The sequence below is a fragment of the Ranitomeya variabilis genome, chromosome 3, assembly GCF_051348905.1.
Source record: "Ranitomeya variabilis isolate aRanVar5 chromosome 3, aRanVar5.hap1, whole genome shotgun sequence".
Classification (NCBI taxonomy): Eukaryota; Metazoa; Chordata; class Amphibia; order Anura; family Dendrobatidae; genus Ranitomeya; species Ranitomeya variabilis.
The window spans coordinates 443,801,843-443,828,008 of record NC_135234.1 but is presented as its reverse complement, the minus strand read 5'-3'; the positions used below and the strand labels follow the sequence as shown (position 1 = coordinate 443,828,008).

Genomic DNA, 26,166 nt, shown 5'->3' with positions numbered 1-26,166 from the left:
TAGAACGTCACGAATCGTACCGTCGTAGCGATGGAAATTTCACTGTGTGACGGTACCCTAACTGTGTGAGTGAAGATACAACAGGTGCTACACTATACTAACAACTGTGAAGACGACTTACTGCAGTCCCTTCTAAACAGTAGCGTAGCTACCGGGGGGCAGAGGGTGCGGGCGCCCCGGGCCCGGAGCTCTGAGGGGGCCCACCCGGAGCTACGCTACTGTAACTACATCGGCGCGCGCAGCGAATCTCCCTGCTCTGCCGCCATGGGGCCCCTGAGCAGGGGGGGCCCGGTGTCAGCAGTGGGCCCCCTGCCTGTCATCACAAGGTGAGCTGTATCGGCATCTAGCCAATACAGCTCACTGCATTGATGAGGGAAGGAGCATTAAACTCCTTCTCCCATCATCCCCCTCTCAGCGTCTGGCGTCGCTGACACTGACAGCGGACACGATGACGTCACTGCCTGGCGCCCGCTGTCAGGAGATGAGCGGGAGTGGGAGCTCGGAGCATCGCTGGAACATGGAGAAAGAGAGATGAGTATTTATTGTGTTTTTTTAATGGGTGCTGCCTTTTACTACAGGGTCTGCCTAAGGGGGATCTGTCTTATACTACAGGGTCTGCCTATGGGGGTGCTGCCTTATACTGCAGGGTCTGCCTATAGGGGTACTGTCTTATACTACAGGGTCTGCCTATGGGGGTGCTTCCTTATACTACAGGGTCTGCCTATGGGGGTGCTGCCTTATACTGCAGGGTCTGCCTATAGGGGTACTGTCTTATACTACAGGGTCTGCCTATGGGGGTGCTTCCTTATACTACAGGGTCTGCCTATGGGGGTGCTGCCTTATACTGCAGGGTCTGCCTATAGGGGTACTGTCTTATACAGCAGGGTCTGCCTATGGGGGTTCTGCCTTGTGCTATATTGAGGACTATCTGGCACATTATACTATATGGAAGTTATCTATGGGGCCATCATAAAGTGTGGGGATTACAGTAAAGGGGCCATCATACAGTGTTAGAGCCATTAGTTTGGAGGCTACTAAGGGGTCAGTATATTGTGTGGGTGGTACTATACAATGAGGGGGCATTATACTGTGCATAGGGGAGCTGTACAGGGGGGCAGACTCAGGACTTTATTAAATGTAAAGCGGGCACTTATTGTTATAGGGGAACTCAGGTTATTGTGACTGTCAAAGGGGCACACAGGACAATATTACTTTCTAGGGGGCAAAATATGGGCAGTGTTTTCTAGGGCACTTGCGCCCGGCATTACTATATTATAGAGGGGTGCTTTAGAATTTAGAGGGCACAGAGAACCACACAGCAGGGGCAGTAATAGGGACACATACAGCAGCAGCAGCAGCTCAGTATTGTGATATCAGCAGGATGAGAAGTTTGTGCAGGTTGGGAATAGATGGTGATGGGGCTGGAATATGAGAAGTGAAATGTGTCTTTGTTGTATTCTCTGTAGCCAAGTCCTTGGTGGAAGAAGTTGTCATGTCGGTCTGGGCCAGATGGAAATGACGGGAAAAATTATTCCCTCAGAAAGAATGTCAGAGGTAAGTCATTATCTGTAACTGTACTGTGATCTCTTATATGTTCTGTAGGACTGGTATCTACCACTGACCATATGGCGGTAATATCTATGTTGGTCTTTATATAGAGATTATCTTCAGTAACAGCGCGGTCATCTACTGAGGTTCTCCTCCACTATTAGGGTGCGTCACCCAGTTGTAATCAAGGTTACCTGGTTAGGGGCCCACTCAGCAGCTTCGCACCCCTGTACCAAAACCCTAGCTACGCCTCTGCTTCTAAACACACAATCTCCAGCACATTCCTCTGTTTTGGGGTTTGTTCACATCTCATCATAACCTTAAACTAGAGGTATACAAGGGGAGTATTCATCAGTTCATAAAGCCAACAGACTGTGGCATACGTTTTACACTGGCCACAACTAAAAAGTGTATGTGTATGTGTGGATCTGGCCTCTCGGGACCCAATCATATAGCCTCCTTATACTAGAAGCTCTGTTCAAATCAAGCTCAAGTTATACAGATCCATAAGTAAGCACTCATAGATGTATATAGTATATGCAGCCATCAGCATTTCTGTATATTTCCGATTTTGTAAAACACAACAACACAGAAATAATTCAATAGAATCTAATATCAGAACAATTTTCCCTAGAAATGTAGCTCATATGAGATAATACCTGGTCTTATAAAGTTATATACGTTGTGAAAAGAGTAACTGGAAGAGCTATGTAAGGAATACAAGAAGGAAACTTGGTAATGATGGATGTGATTGTTTCATGTAATTTTCTTATTCCTTGCTGAGCCAGAGTGAAATATGGCAAGAAGTTGTGTGGAAGTGCAGGTGTTAGGGTACCGTCTCACAGTGGCACTTTTGTCGCTACGACGGTACGATCCGTGACGTTCCAGCGATATCCATACGATATCGCTGTGTCTGACATGCAGCAGCGATCAGGGACCCTGCTGAGAATCGTACGTCGTAGCAGATCGTTTGGAACTTTATTTCGTCGCTGGATCTCCCGCTGTCATCGCTGGATCGGTGTGTGTGACACCGATCCAGCGATGCGTTCGCTTGTAACCAGGGTAAACATCGGGTTACTAAGCGCAGGGCCGCGCTTAGTAACCCGATGTTTACCCTGGTTACCATCGTAAATGTAAAAAAAAAAAAACATACATACTCACATTCCGGTGTCCGTCAGGTCCCTAGCCGTCTGCTTCCCGCACTGACTGACTGCCGGCCGGAAAGTAAAAGCACAGCACAGCGGTGACGTCACCGCTGTGCTCTGCTTTCACCTTATGGCCGGCACTCAGTCACAGGAGGTAGGGTCGCTGCTTCAGGAGGCCAGCAGCGGCAGGAGAAGAGTGATGCTATGGCGCCTGGGCACTCATTAGATGTCGGTGTCGGTGAGCGGAGTCCCCTTTGCCATTCAGTTCCATGCGGTGGGCTTCGAGAAAATGGCCACTGGAGGTGGCACATGCGCAGACTGAGATCTCGGGAAACGAGAGATTCCGAGATCTCAATCTGCACATGGTCAGTCTCCGGTAGCTATTTTCCTGAAGCTCACCGAAGGAAACTGAATGGCAAAGGGGACTCCGCTCACTGACGCCGACATCTAATGAGTGCCCAGGCACCCCAGCATCACCCCGCTCCTGCCGCCAACGGCCTCCTGAAGCAGCGTCCCTGCCTCCTGTGACCCCGCTCCACAGCCACCGAACCCCAAGGTTAGCTACCGTTAAAATGGATTATAAGACGCACCACCACTTTATATAAAACATTTATTTCCTTATTTTCCACCTCAAAGTTTGGGGTGCGTCTTATAGTCCATAATCAGCAAAATACGGCAATTGGACAAATTAACTTTACCATAAATAAAATATTTATTGTTAATACTTTGTAGAAAATTTGTTGCAGGCAATAACTGTCTGAAATCTGGAGGCCATGGATGTCACCAAACGTTGTGTTTCCTCCTTTGTGTTGCATTGCCAAGCCTTTACTGCAGATAACTTCAGTTGCTGCTTATTAAAGGGCCACTGTCACCACCCTCCAGCCGTTATAAACTAAAAGAGCCACCTTGTGCAGCAGTAATGCTGCATTCTAACAAGGTGACTCTTTTAGTTTTAGGTTCAAGTATACCCCAAATAAAGCGTTTTTATACTTAGCCACAATTCCTGTCTCTAGCCAGGGAGGCGGGTCCTCACTCCCCAGCTTGGCCAGCTCCTCTGCCGTCACTCCAATCTTCCTGCGTTTTCAGCGCCGCCCCCTCAGCCCTGTTATCGTTTCAAAACCGGCGCCTGCGCTGTGTACTGGTGTCCTGCGCAGACGCAGTAAGCTCTGGCCGTCTGATGTCCCAGCCAGGCTTGCACACTGCGCCTTAAATTTTATCTTAAGCATGTGAAATGAATGCTTGATGGGGTTGAGATCTGGTGATTGACTTGGCAATTGCAGAACATTCCACTTCTTTGTCTTGAAAAGAACTCCTGGGTTGCTTTCGTAGTATGTTTTGGGTCACTGTCCATCTGTACTGTGAAGTGCCGTCCAATCAACCTTGCTGTGTTTGGTTGAATCTGAGCAGAAAGTATAGCCCTGTACACTTCAGAATTCATCCGGCTGCTTCTGTCTTCAGCCCCACCATCAATAAACACTAGTGACCCAGTGCCCTTGCAAGCCATGCATATCCATGCCATCACACTGCCTCCACCATGTTTTACAGAGGATGTGGTGTGCTTTAAATCATGAGCCGTTCCAAGCCATCTCCATACTTTCTTCTTCCTATAATTCTGGTACAGGTCAATCTTAGTTTCATCTGTCCAAATAATTATTTTCCAGAACTGAGTTGGCTTCTTTAGATGTTTTTTTGAAAAGTCTAATCTCCCCTTTTTTATTTTTAAAGCTGATTAATGGTTTGTATGGTTTGTACCTTGTGGTGAACCCTCTATATTTGCTCTCATGAAGTCTTCTCTTTATGGTAGACTTAGAGACCAAAACACCTACTTCCTGGAGAGTGTTCTTCATTTGGATGGATGTTGTGAAGATTTTTTTCTTCACCATGGAAAGGATTCTGCGATCATTTACCACTCGTGTCTTCTGTGCACGTCCAGGCCTTTTTGAGCTCCCAAGTTCACCAGTGTGCTCTTTTTTTACAAGATGTATCAAACTGTTGATTTGGCCTCGCCTAACATTTCTGACATCTCTTTGATGGATTTTTTTTTCAGCCTAATGATGGTCTATGTCTCTTCCATTGAGATCTCTTTTGACTGCATGTAGTGGGTTCGCAGAAGTAATTTAAAGGGAACCTATCACCCCGTTTTTTTCGGTATGAGATAAAAATACTGTTAAATAGGGCCTGAGCTGTGCATTACAATAGTGTAGTTTGTGGACCCCGATTCCCCACCTATGCTGCCGAAATACGTTACCAAAGTAGTCGTTTTCGCCTGTCAATCAGGCTGGTCAGGTCGGATGGGCGTGGTTTCTTCCCCCAGATATTGCGTAGTTTTCCGTTGGTGGCGTAGTGGTGTGCGCATGTCCAAGGTCCCGAATCCTGCACAGGGGTGTGAAAATAGCAGCGATGTCCGTTATTCCATTGGTGATCGGTGGGCGCGGCCATCTTGCTTTGGCCGCGCGTGCGCAGAAGCGGCGCTCTGCTGGCCGCGGCTTCAAGAAAATGGCTGCCGCGATATCCATCTGCGCACGCGCGGCATCCCGCGGCCATTTTCCTGAAGCCGCGGCCAGCAGAGCGCCGCTTCTGCGCACGCGCGGCCAAAGCAAGATGGCCGCGCCCACCGATCACCAATGGAATAACGGACATCGCTGCTATTTTCACACCCCTGTGCAGGATTCGGGACCTTGGACATGCGCACACCACTACGCCACCAACGGAAAACTACGCAATATCTGGGGGAAGAAACCACGCCCATCCGACCTGACCAGCCTGATTGACAGGCGAAAACGACTACTTTGGTAACGTATTTCGGCAGCATAGGTGGGGAATCGGGGTCCACAAACTACACTATTGTAATGCACAGCTCAGGCCCTATTTAACAGTATTTTTATCTCATACCGAAAAAAACGGGGTGATAGGTTCCCTTTAAAAATGCAAATTCCATACCTGGAATCAGCTATAGACCTTTTAAATGTTTTAAATGCTAAATTGATCATGGATTAAAGAGGGAATAGCCCATGGAGCTCATTAAAGAACTTTTGAGATATCTGTCAAATTTTGGTCCCTTTAATAAGAGATGAAGTGCTGTAATTCCTAAACCCTTATTCAAATTAGAATGTGAACACCCTCAAGTTATAGCTGAAATTCTGCATTTTAAGTCCATATTGACTTATATCTGCATCTTGAATATCTTTTGGTAAGCAGCTAAAATGTCAAAACTTGTGTCACTGCCCAAAGATTTCTGGATCTATCTATATAAGTTCCCACAGTCCTAACCTCTTCTTGGTGGCGCATAGACACAGATAGGCCATGTGCACACGTTAAGTATTTTTCTAGTTTTTTCGCTATAAAAACGTGATAAAAACGCGAAAAAAACGCTTACATATGCCTCCCATTATTTTAAGTGTATTCCGCATTTTTTGTGCAAATGTAGCCTTTTTTTCCGCGAAAAAATCGCATCCCGGAAAAAAAAGCAACATGTTCATTAAAATGCGGAATTGCAGGGGATTCCGCACACCTAGGGGTCCATTGATCTGCTTACTTCCCGCACGGGGCTGTGCACACGATGCGGGAAGTAAGCAGATTATGTGCGGTTGGTACCCAGGGTGGAGGAGAGGAGACTCTCCTCCACGCACTGGGCACCATATAAGTGGTCAAAAAATAAGAATTAAAATAAAAAATAGTCCTATACTCACCCTCGATGTCTTCCCGCCTCCACTGCATGCTGTCGCTTCGGTTCCTGTAGCTGATGTGCGGTGAAGGACCTTGCCGATGACGTCACTGTCCTGTGATTGGTCGTGAGCGGTCATGTGACCGCTCACGTGACCGTGACGTCACGGAAGGTCCTGCGCGCACAGACCAGCTATAGGAAGAGGAACGGACGCCGGTGAGGAGATGTCTGGGTGAGTATAAGCATTTTTTAATTTTTTTTAAACATTCTATCTTTTACTATAGATGCTGCAAAAGCAGCATCTATAGTAAAAAGTTGGTCACACTTGTCAAACGCTATGTTTGACAAGTGTGACCAACCTGTCAGTCAGTTTTCCAAGCGATGCTACAGATCGCTTGGAAAACTTTAGCATTCTGCAAGCTAATTACGCTTGCAGAATGCTAAAAAAACGCGAAAAAAACGGAAAAAAAACGCAAAAAAAAAATGCGGATTTCTTGCAGAAAATTTCCGGTTTTCTTCAGGAAATTTCTGCAAGAAATCCTGAACGTGTGCACATACCCATAGTCTCTGAGATCTGATAAGGCAAGAATCCTGTTAAGGGGTCTTTTGACATATGGGAGTGATTTGGGTAACAGAAGAAAGCAGCATTGGAGAATTTCAGTTCATCCCTATCGTGTTAATAGAATGAAGCCTCTGTTCTGTATGTTCTCAGTAAATGAAAAGTTGATGTGATGATAGAGAGACACTAGAAGTTGTTCATCTATTTGTCTGGTTCATTTCAGGTCACATACTGCATGTTAGGAAGGGCACTTCATGTACTTGAACTTCGTGAAAAATTTGCAATCCCATTTACAGTGCCTGTATTCTAAGCACAAGAACTTGAATTCCCAATGAAGCTCTCGTATGATACCTAAAGCACTCATGTGAAAGATTAGGGCCATTCATATTAAGTTATTGCTCCCTAATATTACTTAAAATGGTTCCAAAACGACAATTCCACCCACAATTTGAGACGTAAGCTTACATAGATATACCGGTAAATGCAATATACACTGCTCAAATTAAAATAAAGGGAACGCTTAAACAACACAATGTAAATCCAAGTCAATCACACTTCCCCGAAATTAACCTGTCCAGTTATGAAGCAACACTGATTGTGAATCAATTTCTCCTGCTGTTGTGCAAATGGAACAGACATCAGGTAGAAGCAACCTCTATAAAGGAGTGGTTCTGCAGACAGTAACCACAGACCATTTCTCTGTTCTCGTCCTTTTTGGCTGTTGTTACCAGGAGAAAGGCCAGTACACCAGGAGAGGTGGAGGGAGCAGTAGGAGGGCAACAACCTCCAAACACATGACATCATCATATGGGCAGTCCAGAATTGTTTAAAACCCCTTAAAGACCCAGCCCTTTTTATTCTTTGCGTTTTTGCTTTTCGCTCCCCTTCCTCCCAGAGCCATAACTTTTTTATTTTTCCGTCAATATGGCCATATGAGGACTTGTTTTTTTGCGGGACGAGTTGTACTTTTCAACTACACTATTGGTTTTAGCATGTTGTGTACTAGAAAATGGAAAAAAAATTCCAAGTGCGTTCAAACTGCAAAAAAAGTGCAATCCCACAACTGTTTTTGTATGGCTTTTTTGCTAAGTTCACTAAATGCTAAAACTGACCTGCCCTTATGATTCTTCATGTGATTACGAGTTCATAGACAACAAACAAGTCTAGGTTCTTTTTTATCTAAGTGGTGAAAAAAAATTCCAAACTTTGTTAAAATTGGGCCATTTTCCGACTCGTGTCGTCTGTATTTTTTGTGATCTCAGGTTGGGTGAGGACTTATGTTTTGAGCGCCGAGCTGACGTTTTTAATGATACCATTTTGATGCAGATATGATCTTTTGATCGCCCTTTATTGCATTTTAATGCAATGTCGCGGCGACCAAAAAGACATAATTCTGGCGTTTTGATATTTTTTCTCGTTACACCGCTTAGCGATCAGGCTAATCCTTTTTTATATTGATAGATCGGGCGATTCTGAATGTGGAGATACCAACTATGTCTATGTTTGATTTTTTTATTGTTTTATTTTGAATGGGGCGAAAGGGGGGTGATTTGAATTTGAATATTTTTTTTTTCATATTTTTCAAAACATTTTACTTTAACTTTTGGCATGCTTCTATAGCCTCTATGGGAGGCTAGAAGCTGCCATAGCCTGATTGGCTCTGCTACATAGAGACAATGCTGAGATCGTCTCTATGTAGTAGAATTACAGCATTGCTATGAGCACTGACCACAGGGTGGCACTCATAGCAATCCGGCACTGACAACCATAGAGGTCTCAAGGTTGTCATACTGACGAACCGATGACCCCCGATCACGTGACGGGGGTCACCGATGTGCGTATTTCCGGCCAGATGGCCGGAAGTGCGATTTAAATGCTGCAGTCAGAGTTTGACAGTGGCATTTAAAAAGTTAATAGCGGTGGGTGGATCGCGATTCCACCCACCACTATTGCGAGCACATGTCAGCTGTACAAAACAGCTGACATGTCCCGGCTTTGATGTGGGCTAAGCGCCGGAGCCTACATCAAAGGCCAAAGTCACACTAGACCATAATACGGATGAGTGCTATGCACTGAAAGTGCTGCACTGAAAGTAAAGGGGCCGAATAATATTGCATGCCCCACTTTTCAGTTTTTGAATTTCCACAAAAATGTAAAATAACCAATAAATTACGTTCTACTTCACAATTGTGTTCCACTTGTTGTTGATTCTTCACCAAAAATTTACATTTGGTATCTTTATGTTTGAAGCATGAAATGTGGGAAAAGGCTGAAAAGTTCCAGGGGGCCGAATACTTTCCCTAGGCACTGTATATTGTCGGGTTCGGTAAGTATTTAGCAAATGCCGACAATTGAATTACCGACTATTCTGCTATCTAGCTCTGTATGAAATATTAATAATTAGACGTGTTTAAAAAAAATGTTGCTGTGCTGAGATAATCTTATAAATGTGCCCCTGCTGTGTACTGTGTAATGGCCGTGTCTGACAGTACAGGGGCATGGTCTGATTATACCACAGCTCCTGGGCAGGGGAGGAAGCAAAAGAGAGTATACAGACATTACAGTATGGGTTTGCAGCCAATTCTTTCTGGGGTAAAATATTGTTTAACCCCTTTCCGACATGAGCAGTAATAGTACGCACATGTCGGATTCCCCCTAGGTGCCAGGGACCGCACCTTTCCGGGCACATGACAGCTGATCTACACACCTGACATGTGCCCGCAACAGCCTCGGGAGGAATCGCAACCCCCGCTCCTGGCTGTTAACTAGTTAAATGCCACCAACAATCTCTGACAATGTCATTTAACTCGCGCTTACGGGAAGCGCGTCACTAGTCATGCCCATCGGTGACACCGTTGCGGGTCACTGATTGCTCGGCATGACAACCTGAAGTCTGCAGTAGACCTCTGTGGTTGTCATTGCCAGATTGCTATGAGCGCCACCCCTCTGTGCACTGCGACTCAAGAGTAGTTTTCTCCCACATATGGGGTGTCGGCATGCTCGGGAGATTGCCGATAGCTGCTAGTGTGCCAGCGGCGCTATCTTGGAGGAGGAAATTTTTTTTTCTTCTCTAGCAAGCTGGCGCCGCTGGCACCTGTGCCATCTTGGAGGTTGTTTGGAGGGCTTTGAGTAGAGCAGTTTTTAAAATGGTGTCTCTTTTAGTTATTTTCTCTCATATAGGCCCCCCAAAGTCACTTCAAACCTGATGTGGTCCCTAAAAAAATGTGTTTTTTTTTTATTTTGTGTAACATAACTCTCTGGCTTAAAGGCACAGGAATTAAAAGTTTGAAAATAGCTAAATTTTCTGATATTTTCACAAATAAACAAAAGTCATATCAAACAAGTTTTACCACTATCTTGAAGTACAATATGTCACGAGAAAACAGTCTCAGAATCAGTGGGATCCATTGAAGAATTTCAGAGTTATTACCTCATAAAGTGACACTTGTTAGAATTGTAAAATTTGGCCACGTCATGAAGGTGAAAACAGGCTTGGGGTGTGAAGAGGTTAAAATAACAACGTGAGCCACATTTATTATGCGTGCTTGTAGAGCACCAACATATTCCAGGGAAATCCAAGCAAACCATATCAACACATGCAGCTGCTGTTCTTGGTGGACTTTAAACCTTGTCCCCTTCCACTCCAGCGCTGCCTCTACCATCTCACTAGGCTTTGATCATAGAGCTGCAGCCGTATTATCACAACTACAGGCATGACCGCTGCAGCCAATCACTTGGCTTAGTAGACAGCAGCACGGTGGCTCAGTGGTTAGCATTGCAGCGCTGGGGTCCTGGGTTCAAATCCCACCAAGGACAACATCTGCAAGGAGCTTGTATGTTCTCCCCGTGTTTGTGTGGGTTTCCTCCGGGTACTCCGGTTTCCTCCCAAATTTCAAAGACATACTGATAGGGAATTTAGATTGTGAGCCTCATCGGGGACAGCGATGATAATGTGTGCAAACTGTAAAGCGCTGCGGAATATGTTAGCGCTATATAAAAATAAAGATTATTATTATTATAGTAGAGAAGTGGAAATAGTTTGCACAACACTGCTGAGTACAATGAATTCAACTAGAGAACAACATTAACGCCTAATGCATGGATCATGGACATGACTTTCTTATAGGTCCTCATAATGGTGCTTTAAATTGCAGGAACTGATGTAATCTCCACTAGAAGCAGTGTTCCATAATGCAAAGCATTAAAGGGGTTGTCCACTACTTTGACAACTTTTTCTGAATCTCTCTATGTTTCATAACAATGTCAAGCAATCTTCCGAGAGAGCCAGTGCTGACACCACTGGGCCGGCACCAGAGATGAGTGTAAGTATTATTACCGTATATACTCGAGTATAAGCCGACCCGAGTATAAGCCGACCCCCCTAATTTTGCCACAAAAAACTGGGAAAACTTATTGACTCGAGTATAAGCCTAGGGTGGAAAATGCAACAGCTACCGGTGAATTTCAAAAATAAAAATAGATGCTCCATACTGTTCATTATGGCCCCATAGCTGTGCCATACAGTGCTCTGCACCATTACTGCCCCATAGCTGTGCCATATAGTGCTCTGCACCATTATTGCCCCATAGCTGTGCCATATAGTGCTCTGCACCATTATTGCCCCATAGCTGTGCCATACAGTGCTCTGCACCATTACTGCCCCATAGCTGTGCCATATAGTGCTCTGCACCATTATTGCCCCATAGCTGTGCCATACAGTGCTCTGCACCATTACTGCCCCATAGCTGTGCCATATAGTGCTCTGCACCATTACTGCCCCATAGCTGTGCCATATAGTGCTCTGCACCATTATTGCCCCATAGCTGTGCCATACAGTGCTCTGCACCATTACTGCCCCATAGCTGTGCCATATAGTGCTCTGCACCATTACTGCCCCATACCTGTGCCATACAGTGCTCTGCACCATTACTGCCCCATAGCTGTGCCATATAGTGCTCTGCACCATTACTGCCCCATAGCTGTGCCATATAGTGCTCTGCACCATTATTGCCCCATAGCTGTGCCATACAGTGCTCTGCACCATTACTGCCCCATAGCTGTGCCATATAGTGCTCTGCACCATTACTGCCCCATAGCTGTGCCATACAGTGCTCTGCACCATTACTGCCCCATAGCTGTGCCATATAGTGCTCTGCACCATTACTGCCCCATAGCTGTGCCATATAGTGCTCTGCACCATTACTGCCCCATAGCTGTGCCATACAGTGCTCTGCACCATTACTGCCCCATAGCTGTGCCATATAGTGCTCTGCACCATTACTGCCCCATAGCTGTGCCATACAGTGCTCTGCACCATTACTGCCCCATAGCTGTGCCATATAGTGCTCTGCACCATTACTGCCCCATAGCTGTGCCATACAGTGCTCTGCACCATTACTGCCCCATAGCTGTGCCATATAGTGCTCTGCACCATTACTTCCCCATAGCTGTGCCATACAGTGCTCTGCACCATTGCCCCATAGCTCTGCCATATAGTGCTCTGCACCGTCCATTATTGCCCCATAGCTGTGCCATATAGTGCTCTGCACCGTCCATTATTGCCCCATAGCTGTGCTGCTGCTGCTGCAATAAAAATAATAAAACACATACTCACCTGTCTTGCTTGCAGCTTCTCGGCGCCATCTTCCCGGCGTCTCCCTGCACTGACTGATCAGGCAGAGGGCGGCGCGCACACTATATGCGTCATCGCGCCCTCTGCCTGCAGTCAGTGAGGAGAGAGAGACGCCGGGAAGATGGAGACAGCGCCCGGCGTGTGGAACGCGGACAGGTGAATATGACATACTTACCTGCTCCCGGCGTCCCGCTCCTTCCCCCTGCCTGTGTTCGGTGCCGCAGCCTCTTCCTCTGTCAGCGGTCACCGGCACCGCTTCATTAGAGAAATGAATAGGCGGCTCCGCCCCTATGGGAGGTGGAGCAGCCTATTCATTTCTCTAATGAGCGGTCCCACGTGACCGCTCAGGGGAAGAGGCTGCTGCACCCGGAGACCGTGGGACGGGCAGGGGGAGCGACAGGAGCGCCGGGACTAGGTAAGTATGCCTCAGCGCCCTCTCCCCCTCACCCGCCGACCCTGCCACAGACCGTGACTCGAGTATAAGCCGAGGGGGCACTTTCAGCCCAAAAATTTGGGCTGAAAATCTCGGCTTATACTCGAGTATATACGGTATTTTACTGGGAGAAACCAAGATTCAGAAGGGGTTGTCCAAGTAGTGGACAACTCCTTTAATTATATATCCTGTTGATATACCTTTACTGATAAATCCCTATCAACATTATTACTAAAGTAAATTGGATTTTTGGACAAATAAAATGTATTACATATCAATTTGATATTTGTATTATTGGTGCCAGATTTCCCATTCCCAGTACTATCTTGTAGTCTATGGAGATAGAGAAATAGCTGAGCCCATAGACTTATAAAGTTAAGAGTTTGGAAATGGCCCCAGCAGTTGGACCACAAAACATATAAAATGAATATACAGTAAATGTTTATTGTAGAAAAAAACACTTTGTCTTATCTTTATACTGAAGCCAGCTCAGTGGTCTGCTAGAAGATTATTATCCAGCTTAGCAACAACCTAGCAATAACCATTGATACGTTTTCTGAAGCGATGGCTTACCGCACAATTTCACTATGACAGTAGTATTTCAGGCCGACCATCAGGTACGGACTGGGGCTGATATTCAGCCCTGGTGTAATAATTATAGGGGATAACTCAGGAGACTCTTTGCGTGGAACAAGACAACTACAGGACACAGTTTTATAAGTGGTAAAGTCCATATTATCCCAAGGTGATTCAAACAGGTGCAGAGAGAAACTCAAGTCCACAACACTTGGTGCAAATAATAAATGCAGCTTAGCAGTCTATAGGAAACTTCAGAGCAAAATACAATCAAGCAGAAAGTCTATGAAGCACAGTTATTCTTGAGGATACTTGACATGAATAAATCCTTGTCTTAGTCCAGACACAGATAGATATGCTTATTAGGCAGTTCAAATCATATCTTAGCTCAACCAGGGAGGTTAATAGTCTCAGGTTAATGCAAAGCAGCAGCAGCTTACATGTCCAGCAAATGCAGGTGGAAGTAAACACGAGCAGCAGATGAAGGAGGATTACTGGAAACTGGTGTATGCAGCAGGAACTCAGAGCAGAGTAGCAGGATCACCACACAGGTTCACAGGAGCAGGTATATAGCCAGGGAGTCACCAGAGATCAGGAGCTGGATGCAAGGCAGAATACTCTAGCACAGACTGAAGGCTGGGGTGGAGTTTTATAGCAGGAAGACACAGTGCACATGAGACCAGACGCCATCTTGGAAAAGGGCAGTAATGCACAAAAGGTAAAAAATGTTCCGAGTCCTGACACCTGGCATTTAAAATCACAAAGGCCCATGTTGTTCCCGTCCACAAGCACCAGATGGGGATATATTACTAATATTACCCTGGACGGAGGAAAGTAAGCTTTACTACAAGACCAATATCTCTAATGATACCTGTGGCCTACTGGGGTAAGTGATGGAGTCAGCAGCTTTGTGCTCTATCACAACTCTTAACCCTAAAACGCATACCCATAGAAATCTACACATTCACGCACCTGGGGCCTTTTAGGCCTGTTTACAATTATCATGGAATAACTCAAATAAAAATACTTTTCAAAATTTATTTTACAATTGCAAGGTAAGGATGCATTCCAACTAGCGCTGGGGTCCGTCAGGAGGGGATCCGTAATGGATCTGACCTCCTGGTGACCCCAGCTAAGGCTCGCGGAATCCTGGAGTTATCAGGAGGTCAGATCTATTATGGATCCCCTTATGGCAAACCCCAGCGCTACTGGGAACACAGCCTAAGATGTGTATGTTTCAAAACATAATTACGTGCATAAAACAACAAAAAAGTAAGTAAACGGGCACGCCAAATATAGGCATTCTATATGCAATTTTTTTATGAAAACATTTTTTGGTTGTAGCAAACTTGGTGCAGGAATATTTATTTGTAACTTTACATATTCCCCCGACAATTCTCGCATATTATTTTTTCGGCTGAATGTTCCTTGCATACATTTTGTCCGCAAGTAGAACAGAAACGCTCCGATTTTCTTTCCTTCTTTGCTGGACAAATATAGCAGCGCTTTCTTTTTTTTCTCTTTGCTCTGGATGTTCCAGAAAGCGTATTCCACATCGGATCATTGCCTCCGTAATTTGCCTTGATAAGCAAATCTGTGTATCACATGTAAACCTAGTACCGGCCTAAAAGGCCCCAGTTGCGTGAATATGGGGTAGTCCCAAAAAAAGGTTGTTATACCGAAATGTCTGTAACATAAAAATATATGAAATCCTTATAAGAAAAAATTAGGGCACTCACCAGTCTTCGGTAAAGTCACTTCTTTATTAACAACGACAACTCCAGATAAAAATCATGGCCGGGGGAGAGGGAGCCGAAGCTCGTGTGAGCAGGGGAGGACCTCCCCTGCTCACACGAGCTTCGGCTCCCTCTCCCCCGGCCATGATTTTTATCTGGAGTTGTAGTTGTTAATAAAGAAGTGACTTTACCGAAGACTGGTGAGTGCCCTCATTTTTTCTTATAAGGATTGCATGGATGGAAGTCTTTTTTCTTTGATGGAGCACCTGAGGTCTGATGTCAGCGGTTAAGTGAGGGGTCACATCTGGCATCCCCCGAAAAGAATTTATCTTTACAGTTGGATGAGGGTCGGTGCCGCTCAATTTTTTACTTTTTTATTTTTTTACTTTTTTGTGGTGACATAAAAATATATGAATAACTGGAAATTACTAACAACTATATACCTGAGGATTACCTAGATTTTCAAAATTCTAACTAAAGTACTTTTACAGAAAATAGAAAACAAGTAACCTGGCGGGCCTGCGAGGCCCCAGGTATGCGTTCTAGGGTTAACAGTATGGGGGTCTTGAGAACATGGATTCTGTTAACAATGTAGCAGACAAGGCAGTCCATGACCAGACAGGCCCATCTGGCATTTGCCAGATTTGCCAGATGGCCAGTCCTGCCGACCATACAAATAAATAAATTAGGTCGATCAGAGCTACTTCCCTTTATAAGGTTCATCTACGAAGAGGGACACGTATTTGTAATATTGAGATCCCTACTAAGAAACAACTCAGGAAATGACTTGCGTAACAAGTTCCTTACTTAATGCTATAAAACGCATTTTGGACATTTACATCATTGCTTGATTATCAGTGAAACTGTCCAAAGAATAACTAAAAAAAAAGTGCTTCTGAGAAAGGTTGGGGAAGGAGCTATGTGGGAGTAATAAGGAACCCTTGGGGAGATATGGATCCACATCTATTTTCCAGCCATATTGAGACCCAGCTAACTACAGTTTCCTATATATAGGCGCAACACAAAAAAGTACACCCTATGGTCTACGTTTTCTGTTACAATTGACTACACAAGCACCTATATTTCTGCATAGTAGCAGACGGTAGAACCTTTTATCAGAAATGCATGCTTGGAGCATACACCTGAAACATGTCTGCATAGAGGTGTGCACATTCTAATGCAGTTTTCCCATTACCTTTTGTTAATAAATTATAAGCCTAGCTCTGATTGTGAGATACATAAATTCCTTTAGCCTATCCTGCCCCTGGCTTTGCAAGTCCATCTTGAAATATCCCCAGATCTACGGGCATAAATAGTCGAGGCAGATTTCATCTTTGGATTTACATGCTGAAATTTTGCTGTGCATTACAGTAGCATCATTCTGAATGAGCTATCACAGCATAAATGTATTAATTCTGTGGATTTGGTATCTAAAGCAAATCCAAATCCATTCCCTTTGCAAAGGGTTATATGTGCAACAAATTTGCAGAAAAGTCCTGCAGGAAAGCACCCGAAAGTTATTTATCTCACCATATTTGTAATTAGCGTAATTTACAAAGAAGTTTTATATCTTTAAAAATAAATTTAAACCATTTGAGATCATTGAAAACCCCTTTAATTAGTACAATCTGAATTAAACTAAGATAATGCAATACAATGTAATTTCATGCAGACAGTAACACAATATTCATGACCTATCCAAAGAAAAGGTTGTCAGCATCAGATCACTGAGGGCGTGATAACTGGTATCCGACTGATCAACTGTTTTTTTGCACCTATTCTTTTTTGAATAGAGTTGTTCTGCTGTACCCGGCAGCAGCTGCTACACTTTCAATGGAGTCACGCTTTGCAGCTTCGTTCAAAGTGTTCACATCCAGTCGCCAGAGCACATAAAAGCTGATTGGTGGGGGTGCTGGCTGTCAAAACCCACTTAAATGATTTTGATGATTTTAATGATGGATGGGTCATCAATATGATGTGTCCGGATAATCCCCTTAAGGAAAATCAGAAGTTTGTGTTTCATGGATATGCTCTAGCCGAGTTTTTCACGAACAGAACATATGCCCGGTTTAGTCCATGGTGGTGTTCACATGACCGTGTTTTTATGTAAAACCTGTGTCCGCAAAAGAAAAACAAAGACATGTACATATCTGATCTGAGTCGCTGATCAAACTGCCCTGTTCAAATCGATGAATGTGTGAAAAACTTGAACAGAAAAAGGTACCTTCACACTAAACAACTTTCCAACGAGAATGACAACAATCCGTGACGTTGCAGCGTCCTGGATAGCGATCTCGTTGTGTTTGACACGCAGCAGCGATCTGGATCCCGCTGTGATATCGCTGGTCGGAGCTAGAAGTCTGGAACTTTATTTGGTCGCTAGATCGGCGTGTATCGTCGTGTTTGACAGCAAAAGCAACAATGTCAGCAATGTTTTTACATGGAGCGTGAACGAGAAGTGAGTCACCGTTACGTCACAGGATCGCTCCTGCATCGTTCTGGAGCTGCTGTGTTTGACGTCTCTACAGCGACCTAAACAGCGACGCTCCAGCGATCTAGTTTAGGTCGGATCGTTGTCTATATTGCTGGAGCGTCGCTTAGTGTAACGGTACCTAAACTGATAGCCTCCTGGTTCTGTCAATTTTTTAGTGGCTGATAAGAGAAGATCGGAAACCTTCATCATCTTATGTTTGTATCCAAGAAAAACCTGATGAGACATTAATGGTAAAAACTGACACACTGGCATTGACAAAACAATGATAAAAGTCTGATACAAAAGCCTAAAGAAAATGTGAGCTAGCGCACTGATGGCAGTCAGTCAGTTTTTCGAGTACACAAAAATAAACAAATCGCAAAACAGAAAACAGACATCTGATTAAGGTCTAACAATTAGTAGTACCGTAATTAGTGATAAGTGAACGTGCTCACTACTCGATGGAGTATTGGGCACCCTGCTCAAGTACCAGCACCATATATTTTTACAGTTTTCCCAGTTTTTTGTGGCAAAATTAGGGGTCTCGGCTTATACTCAGGTCGGCTTATACTCGAGTATCTACGATAGATCTATAGATAGATAATACATATATAGATCTATAGATAGATAGATAGATAGATCATACTGATAGGGAATTCAGATTGTGAGCCCCATTGGGGACAGCGATGATAATGTGTGTAAACTGTAAAGCTCTGCGGAATATGTTAGCGCTATACGAAAATAAAGATTATTATTATTATAGATAGATAAATAGATAGTAGCTATGAGATAGATAGATATATAGGTAGATAAGAGATAGATACAGTAGATAGATAGGTAGCTATGAGATATATATAGATATGAGATAGATAGATAGATAGATAGATAGATAGATAGATAGATAGATAGATAGATAGATAGATAGATAGGTAGCTATGAGATATATATATAGATATGCGATAGATAGATAGATAGATAGATAGATAGATAGATAGATAGATAGATAGATAGATAGATAGATAGAGTAGCTATGAGATATATATAGATATGAGATAGATAGATAGATAGATAGATAGATAGATAGATATGAGATAGAGAGATAGATATTAGATAGATAGATAGATAGATATGAGATAGATAGATAGATATGAGATAGATAGATAGATAGATAGATAGATAGATAGATAGATAGATAGATAGATAGATAGATATGAGATAGATAGATATGAGATAGAGAGATAGATAGATAGATAGATAGATAGATAGATAGATAGATAGATAGATAGATATGAGATAGAGAGATAGATAGATAGACAGATAGATAGATATGGGATAGAGAGATAGATATGAGATAGATAGATAGATAGATAGATAGATAGATAGATAGATAGATAGATAGATAATAGACTCTATGTAATGTACTGTATACATCACTGTTTCAACAAAAACCTGTCTCATAATAATTCAAAATCTAGGCTGATGAAATTGAGGCAGCCTATAGGGCCTGATGCTTACTGAAAAAAAATTCCCATATTATAATGCACTCCAGCACTCATCCGGTCCCCAGTGCATCCAGTTACCTCCTCCACCTCTGAAATCAATTCTTATTCCAATCTGCTCTCCTAAACCTACTGCATTTCAAGGGTACAGACGTTTCTCCATTAAATAACGTACCAGTGAACAAATCAGCAACAAGTAAACCTTATCTACAGAACTCACTGTAAAATGCAAGTTACCTGCAGATTTCAAAGCCATAGACAAAGTAAACTTCACAAGCAAAATGACCGTTCTCTTTATGTCAAAGAAACGTAAAAAAAAAATCCTGACATACATTGCTATGGGATTAAAAATAAGAGTTCAGTCTATGAGGATCAGTTTTTCCCAGAAGCTGCATTTTATGTCTATGGGTCTCATTTCTGACTCCTGTTAAAAAAAAAACACAAATGGATGTAGAATTGGGGAAATCTAATATATAAAGCTGAATGTGTGTGTGTGTGTATGTATGTATGTATGTATGTCCGGGATTGGCATCTGAACCGTCGCAGCTACAGCCACAAAATTTTGCACAGTCACACGTCTGGACCCCGAGAGCGTCATAGGCTATGTTGTGAGGTGAAATTTTAACCCCGCGCTTTCCAATTCACCAAACAATTTTGCCCCTATCTACATAATGGGGAAAAAGTGAAAGGAAAAGTGTTGGAGGCGTCGCAGCTACAGGCACAAAAATTTGCACAGTCACACGTCTGGACCCCGAGAGCGTCATAGGCTATGTTGTGAGGTGAAATTTTAACCCCGCGCTTTCCAATTCACCAAACATTTTTGCCCCTATCTACATAATGGGGAAAATATGAAAGGAAAAGTGTTGGAGGCAAATTAACAGCTGCCAGATGTGAACAAGGGGGACTTAAAGAATGAGAGTGATGGCGCCAAAGAGTATATACTGTACAGTTGCTAAGGTGGGGCCCCGACATGGGATAATCACCACACCACCACGGGGATATGAACACACACACAAAATGCGCCACACACTACCACGTGCTCGAACACATATACCACCCTCAGCGCACATTTCACCACACATACACCAACCTCACCACATAAAAGTAGAAACACAAAAGTCGCCGCTCAAAACTCGCCACGCGCAAAAATCTCCACATGCAAAATTCGCCACACGTGCAAAACTCACCTCATGGAAAACTCGCCACACGCAAAACTTGCACACGCAGAAAAATTGCCACACGCAGAAAAATTGCCACATACACAAAAGTTGCAACACATGCAAAAGTTGCCTCACACAAAACTTGCACATACTCAAAAGGCACCACACATAAAACTCGCCACGCGCAAAACTCGCCATGCGCAAAACTTGCTGCACACAACTTGCTACACTAACCTGTCACATGCAACTCGACACAAAAAGTTGCTACACACATGTCGCCACACAAAACTCATCTCACAAAAGTCCCTACATGTATGTCGCCACACGCAACTCAACACACACAACTTGACACACGAAACTCGCCCTAAAACACACACAAGTCTGGTATTATCCTTCAAAAATAAAAATCTGATTAATAAGCAGACAAACTACAAGAGCAACAAATGTACCATATAGGAATCCGGCAGCTGTCAGTCACATGACCAGTCTATTATGTGTATGTGTGAGCTAATATATACTGCCAGGGGGAGGGCTTACTGTTGGCTGGGGATTTATCAGGCTGCCATTTTAGCTTACAAATACTGAGGTAAAAATACTGACCAAATAACGTGTGAACGAGGGCTAATACAGGAGGAGATGACATACAGTTATATACTATATACAGGAGGAGATGACACACAGGTATATACTATTTACAGGGGAGATGACACACAGGTATATGCTATATACAGGAGGAGATGACACACAGATATATACTATATACAGGAGAGATGACACACAGGTATATACTATATAGAGGAGGAGATGACATACAGGTACATACTACATACAGGAGGAGATGACATACAGGTATATACTATATACAGGAGGAGATGACACACAGGTATATACTATATACAGGAGCAGATTACCTACAGGTATATAGTATATACAGGAGGAGATGACATACAGGTATATGCTATGTATAGGAGGAGATGACATACAGGTATATACTATATACAGAAGGAGATGACACACAGATATATACTATATATAGGTGAGATGACACACAGGTATATACTATATACAGGAGATTACATACAGGTATATCTAATATATAAAGCTGAATGTGTGTATGTATGTATGTGTGTATGTCCGGGATTGGCATCTGCACCGTCGCAGCTACAGCCACAAAATTTTGCACAGTCACACGTCTGGACCCCGAGAGCGTCATAGGCTATGTTGTGAGGTGAAATTTTAACCCCGCGCATTCCAATTCACCAAACAATTTTGCCCCTATCTACATAATGGGGAAAAAGTGAAGGGAAAAGTGTTGGAGGAAAATTGACAGCTGCCAGATGTGAACAATGAGGACTTAAAGAATGAGAGCGATGGTGCCAAAGAGTATATACCGTACAGTTGCTAAGGTGGGGCCCCGACATGGGATACTCACCACACACTGGGATGTGAACACAAACACAAAATGCGCCACACACTACCACGTGCTTGAACACATATACCACCCTCAGCACACATTTCACCACACACACACCAACCTCGCCACATAAAAGTCGAAACACAAAAGTCACCACTCAAAACTCGCAACGCGCAAAACTCGCTACATGCAAAACTCGCCATATGCAAAACTAGGCTCACGCAAAACTCGCCACACGTGCAAAACTCACCTCATGGAAAACTCACCTCATGCAAAACTTGCACACACAGAAAAATTGCCACATGTACAAAAGTTGCACCACATGCAAAAGTTGCCTCACATAAAACTTGCACATACTCAAAACGCACCACACATAAAACTCGCCACGCGCAAAACTCGCCATGCACAAATCTTGCTGCACACAACTTGCTACACTAACCTGTCACATGCAACTCGACACACAAAATGTTGCTACACGCATGTCACCACACAAAACTCATCTCACAAAAGTCGCTACATGCATGTCGCCACACGCAACTCAACACACACAACTTGACACATGAAACTCACCCTAAAACACACACAAGTCTGGTATTGTCCTTCAAAAATAAAAATCTGATTAATAAGCAGACAAACTACAAGAGCAACAAATGTACCATATAGGAAATACGGCAGCTGTCAGTCACATGGCCTGTCTATTATGTGTATGTGTGAGCTAATATATACTGCCAGGGGGGAGGGCTTCCTGTTGGCTGGGGATTTATCAGGCTGCCAATAGCAACCAATCACAGCTCAGCTTCTATTTTGCTACAGTTAATTAACCTGAGCTCTGATTGGTTAATATAGGCAACAAAGACATTCTCAGTATAACAAAGCTAATATATGTTGTGAAATTCTTCTATTAGCTTAGTTTTTGCCTTTTAATAATTACATTTCTATCTATTTGTTTTGTGGTTTTTGTGTGCAGAATAAATTTTTGTTAACACATTCTATTTTGCTAACAGCAGTCATTAACCCGGGCGAAGCCGGGTAGTACAGCTAGTTACCTATAAATATGGCAGCAGTTGGCATTAGAATAAACTCTTTTTCATTTTGCTGCCACTGATGTTGAAGGAGACAGGTCAGACTTTATCACCTCCTGATTTACAAATTTGGCTATATATATATATATATATATATATATATATATATATATATATATACTAGATGGTGGCCCGATTCTAACGCATCGGGTATTCTAGAATATGTATGCGTAGTGTATAGCACAGCCCACGTAGTATATTGCGCAGCCCACGCAGTACATTGCGCAGCCCACGCAGTACATTGCGCAGCCCACGCAGTACATTGCGCAGCCAACGCAGTACATTGCGCAGCCCACGCAGTACATTGCGCAGCCCACGCAGTACATTGCGCAACCCACGCAGTACATTGCGCAGCCCATGTAGTACATTGCGCAGCCCACGTTGTATATTGCGCAGCCCACGTTGTATATTGCAGAGCCCACGTTGTATATTGCGCAGACCACGTAGTATATTGCGCAGCCCACGTAGTATATTGCGCAGCACACGTTGTATATTGCGCAGCCCATGTAGTATATTGCGCAGCCCACGTTGTATATTGTGCAGCCCACGTATATAGCAATGTGGGCATGATATCCCTGTTTAAAAAAAAAAAGAATTAAAATAAAAAATAGTTATATATTCACCTTCCGTTGCCGCCTGGATCCAGGAAGCGGTTACCGACGCTTGGGATCCACTGAAGCTCCGCCGAGCCGCTCGTGCCGGCCGCCGGTCGCGAGACCGCTAAGTCTTCTGGGTAATTTTGCAATGCATCGCCGGGAACAGAAGATGGCGGCCAGCGCGAGCGGCTCGGCGGACTATGGAGTGTGAGTATAGCAGGTTTGGTTTTTTTTTATTATTTTTAACATTAAATTTTTTTACTATTGATGTTGCATAGGCAGCCTCAATAGTAAAAAATTGGGGACACACAGGGTTAATAGCAGCGGTTACGGAGTGCGTTACCCATGGCATAACGCGGTCCGTTACCGCCGGCATTAACCCTGTGTGAGCGGTGGCCGGAGGGGAGTATGCGGGCGCCGGGCACTGAGTGTGGAGAGTAAGGAGCGGCCATTTTCTTCCGGACTGTGCGCGTCGCTGATTGGTTGCGGCAAAACGCCCACGACCAATCAGCGACTTGGATTCCATGACAGACAGAGGCTGCGACCAATGAATATCCGTGACAGAAAGAAAGACAGACAGAAGGACAGACAAACAGACAGAAGTGACCCTTAGACAATTATATAGTAGATATATATATATATATATATATAACCAAAAAAGCGGAACAGCACAATATATACTATCGGGTGCACAAGCACAAGAAGAAGGCAGCACTCCTTTCTTTAGGTGAAAATCTATGGTTAAATTCAGACCCAAATGGCAGGCTATATGTATATATATATATATATATATATATATATATATACGTATATATATATATATATATATATATATATATATATATATAATAAGAAAAAATTATATATATGGTATATATATGTATATATTATTTTTTGCTTTAAAGTGGTAAATACGGATACCAACCACTGACATTAAGGGTGCAGTCACAATGTTACCTACCCATATACCAAATGTCCATGACACCCCACCCCCATTTGTTGTTATACTTTTTCATTATTGCTGTGTAGCATAGCGTAGCAGTTTGTGCCATTCTATACAGTGGCATCTGGTAAATATTATATCATATTATAATCTAATATTTGTAACACTGGGATTTGCACCTTCTGTATAAAACCATGTATAAAGGCATAAATTGTATGTCCAGATGTGGCTGAACTGTTCCAGGAATCTATGCGGAGTACGGGACACGCTGCAAGCATTATCCACATCGTGCCCATTATGTTGCAGGAATGTCGTACATTTTCACCATGGACCAGGAGCAAAATAACACATATTTTCATCACAAAAAGTGTTGCATATGAATATTCACCCTGGGCTCTCACACACTTTTATCGTGGAGACGTAAGTCAAAAGTGCGTCCTAGTGCATGCAATTTAGGGTATAACTACAGAAAAAAAATCTGCATTAAACTGGAAAGTATACGCTTTTTTTTAGCAATGGCCGGCAGATCCGCGTACATGGGGATATACATTAGTGGAGTAATGCCTTCAGTGGGCAACGACTATTTCTGATGGATATGTTTGAAGGGCCCATAAAAAAGTTTACAGTTGATGGGATATTTACATTAGATACAGCCGCATCCATTATTTGTGGTGGGACCAGACATGAGTATGGCACCTGCTCCAAGGTTTGGGTGGGTGGGTGATAAGACCACCGACTAGGTAACGTTGCTGTCCAGGAGGGTTCAGGATGCCCACATATCCAGACCCTGTCCACCAGCCGGTTAGCAATAAATGCCCTCCTAGGCAGCACCAATCCCATGTTATTAGAAGTCTATGCCCTGGAAAGTCTGTCACCCCACATAAAGGCAAAGTGCATGTAGCAGTCCCAGATTAGGATGTGTGGAGGCAAACACAAAAACACAGCAAAATGAAAGTGACAGTGCCATGAGTGGGAGGGAGGGGACAGCCAGGTCCACTGGAATCACCTCACACCCACCCACCCACAGTGTGACCCCTCTCCTCCTCACACACTCACAGCCTGGAGTCACGTGTGGACATATGAATGGATCACACACAAACTTTGTTGCTTTTTTTCCCTTACCAGGAGAGGTGCCAGTCCTGGTGTGTGAGATCCTCCAGCTTCCTATACCAGGAGGGGTGAAGGGGACTGGTAATTCCTCACAGAGCAGCAGCCAGCTCCCCCCAATCCGCAGTGCAAATAGATATGTGTTGTATCAGCCCCCCGTCCTCCTGTCTGCAGAGAGCCAGTAGGGGCAGAGCTCTTCCCACCCCCTCCCAAAAGAAACCCCTTTTTGTGTGTGACTGGGTATATGTGTGTGGAGCAGGAGTCCCTTTGTTCTATAATCCCAGTAAGATTGAAAGCCATTCGCCCTGTCTCTAATCCCAACCCTGCTCAACAACAACATCTATTGGCTGTAATTTACATACAGGATTAACAAACCAGCTTCAAGGAGGAAAGAGGAAAAAGCTAGAGAAGACAGAAAGAAGAAAGGGGATAGGTGGAGTGAGATTGTGCTGCTGTCCCCTCACACTGGGGTGAGGGTGAGGGCTGTGCTGGGCACACGGATCCTGCGGTTACAGAGATACACTGCAGGGTACATGGAGGGTGTGCTTCCAGATTACACACTGCTGGATACATAGGGTGTGCTTCCAGATTACACACTG

At 43.8% G+C, this 26,166-nt stretch overlaps 1 protein-coding gene across 5 annotated transcripts in view; it reads right to left on the bottom strand.

Annotated features, from left to right (window-relative positions):
- The window catches only part of GTF2IRD1 (GTF2I repeat domain containing 1), a 156,292-nt gene extending 130,400 nt beyond the window's left edge, over positions 1–25,892 (bottom strand). For 4 of the 5 annotated variants that reach the window (XM_077296463.1, XM_077296466.1, XM_077296467.1 and 1 more), the window contains exon 1: positions 25,583–25,892. The gene's annotated coding sequence lies outside the window, so the exon portion shown is untranslated. The remainder of the gene's footprint in view (positions 1–25,582) is intronic. The other variant, XM_077296465.1, reaches the window with a different exon arrangement.
- Between the last annotated feature and the right edge of the window lie 274 nt (positions 25,893–26,166).